The sequence below is a fragment of the Engystomops pustulosus genome, chromosome 9 (assembly GCF_040894005.1).
Source record: "Engystomops pustulosus chromosome 9, aEngPut4.maternal, whole genome shotgun sequence".
Lineage (NCBI taxonomy): Eukaryota > Metazoa > Chordata > Amphibia > Anura > Leptodactylidae > Engystomops > Engystomops pustulosus.
The window spans coordinates 100072479-100075802 of NC_092419.1; positions in this window are offsets into that span (position 1 = coordinate 100072479).

Genomic DNA, 3324 nt, shown 5'->3' on the forward strand with positions numbered 1-3324 from the left:
TTTTACAATTCTCCATCAATGCAGAATCATCCTGGCCTTCATCATTCAGAACTTGTAAGGGGAGATTTAACATAATGATAGCCGGGGGCCTATGTCTTCTCACATCATGGCACTATTATTACACACAGTCCTGCTATTGATAACGCCATTACATAAGAGGACTGATCTTTTCACCACCTCCATACTTTCCCCTTAAACACTCTGGGGCAAATTTACTTACCCGGTCCTGTCTCGATCCCCAATTTGGATGGTCCGACGAGGATCATGAAGATCGTGCACCCAAGTTCCTGTATCCGTCGCTTCCCCGCTGAGGTCCGTCGGAGTTCACCTTCTTCTTCCTGGTGCTTGTCTTACGACACAATTCTAAATGTTAAATCTTGCGCGTAGTCCGAATCTGTTGGGTTGTCCAACGACCCGCCCCCCGATTTCTGTCGCGTGGAAGCCGGCGAGATTGCAGCAAAATCCGATCGTGTGCAACAAAGTCCCCTGTTAAATGCGGTGCAAAACGGAAATCGTCGGGAAACCTGACGAAAATGCGCTCTGCGGACCCTTATTAAATGAGCCCCTCTGTGCTGCTTTTATCTCTACTCCCACTATCTCTCAGTTTGTAGATTCTGATGTCTTTCCTGCATTTGGTTTGCTGTAACACTTCTTTTTGCGGCAACACCTTTAACATGGACAAACCAGGATATAGTATAAAACCTGCTCAGCGCTGTGTTGACGTGACAAACACATGACTGTGCAGGAGCAGGTCCGAGTCATCAGCACATGATTTATGGTGTCACCTGTTTAGTCCCACGTGACAGAATCCAGGAACTATACATAGAAACTGGTCCTACTCCAGGCACAGTGAAAGTGCAGTAAGATTCTAGGGGCATAGTCACACAGAGGAAAGAGCTGTAGTGAATTAATACAATAGTTGTCTATGTATGATCAGCGGCTCCATACATCTGGGGTACAAGGGACCCCTAATTCTGGTAATCAGTAGGGTCCCTTCCTCCCCACTGTATTGGGAAGAGCATTATATTTTTGTAAGAGCTTCACTAGTGTCCCCCCATATTATACAATGAATGTAGGAATCTTTCGTATCTTAAGATTTGCCCAATTCTGTTTACTTTGGAACCAAAATAGTGGGCGGCAACAAGTTTCAACAATTAATAATAATAACTAACAAATAATAATAATTAACAAATAATGATATAACTAATACACAGCATAATGCAAACAACATAGCATAATACAAGCGACACAGCATAATACAAATTGTGATGAAAAATATGTGTCATGAAGTTGCAAAAAATCTAGAAAGTCAAACGTGGTCCTGACTTGGAATTACCAGTGACTAGAAATGAGCGGACCCCAACTTTAGGTTCCACGTGCTCCATTCGCCAGCTCCATCTAATCCGGACATGTTCCGTGAGGGGCCGCAGGTGTCCACCCGGCCAATTGCTGCCTTGCCAAGTTGCTATGGACATAAAGATGCCCGATTGGCTGCTTTGAGCAACATGTCCGGGTTAGGCGGAACCTAAAGTTTGGGTCGGCTCATCTCTACCAGGTTTGAACCATCACAATCTATAACAAATGGACAGGAAGGCCCCGTAGCGGACCACTCCTTTGCCGGCCGCGTCCCTTTTCACACCCCTCCAAGCCCACTTGTCCTGGAGGTTACGTAAAAGTAAAGCTGAGCTCTGATTGGTTTTCACGGCCAATTAGAACAGTTTTACCTCAGAAAGATGATGTTTGTTATGTTAGAAAGTAGGACAGGTCCTAGTAGGACACATTTTTCAGGCATTGGTATTGACTAAAGTTGATGAGGATTCATAGAAAACAGGCAAATTAGTCATGAAAAACCAGACATTCACATGCGTTTTTCACTGCCCTATTTGTGTGCATAGCAATGGACCTGCAGTGAGGCAATTTCATCTTTTTTGTTTTGTCTCTTATATGTTCCGTTACATTATAATATGATGCCTTATCTAATATATAAAGCTGAGTGTATGAGGGGGAGATTAATCATCAAGTGTCTGAGGTAAAACTGTTCTAGTTGCCCATGGAAACCAATCAGACCTCAGCTTTAATTTTATAAACAGCTGTGGGAAAATGAAAGCTGTGTTCTGATTGGTTGCCAGGTGTATGTATGTATGTATGTGTATATATGTATGTATGCATGTGTATGTCCACATGTGTATATCACATTTACAATCAACAAATTTTGCAGGCGCTCCCTGTGAGGGGACATCATAGACTTGGTAGTCTAAGTAGAAATTTTCACCCCGCGCTTTCCAAAATCGACTTATTACCCACCTTATACAGGAGCCATTGTCTGCTGCTGCTGTGGTAGTTGGAAACTGAGCTGTGATTGGTTGCTGCTCTGCCACAGGTCATTAATATGAGCTCTGAGTTGTGATTGGTTGCTGCTCTGCCACAGGTCATTGATATGAGCTCTGATTGGTTACCATAGGCAATGAGTGTAAGACGCTTATGTGTGAGGTGAGATGGATAGAGACAGAAAGACGGGCAGATAGTTATAAAATATTTTATGCTAACCCTTTCTATTGTGTTATAGCTAAGAGCAGTTATTTACTATCCAGGGTAACGCTGGGGGCTACAGCTATTAAAAATATATAATATTCAAATACATTTCTAATAAATTTCAGTCATGCAAAGTCTACACAGATATAACCATATACTGTAATCCAGATCATGGGTCCGTAACTTAAGTGGTAGTAGCTGCTATGGGGCCCACAGTGTCAGGGGGCCTGGCATTTGGGGTACTTCATGTGAATATGCTGTATGTGTGTATTTGTGATGTGTATATGCTGTAAATGTGTGTGTATATGGTGTGTATATACTGTATGTATATTTTTTAAGCGGTAAGTGGGCCCCATTCATAAGTTCTCTATGGGGCCCTGCCTCTCCTAGTTACCCCAGTGGTTGGTATGGATAATTATTGGTAAGGTATAGTCACATGGTGTGAATATTTGATTTTTAAATGGAATAAAGGCGCTAACGTGTCAGGGCGCCCCCACAATGACCTTTAGCCTGATGTGCGTGGCAGGCACTTCATTCACTGTTCTGTAGAGCAGGTGAGTGAGGCAGGGGTCTGCAGCTACTGTCATTATGTAGGGGGAAGGGGGCAAGACTCCCTCCTCCCTGCAGCCCGACTACTAAAGGGAGAAGCCTGGCGCTGCAGAGCACATTCCCCCCTGAGCTGTACCCCGCGGGGCGGGGCCTCGGGGAGGAGGAGGCGGGGCCTGTGTGAGGAGACTGCACGCTGCAGCACGTGTGCCGGGACAGGGATTTGCCAGAGGGAGGGCGTTTCAT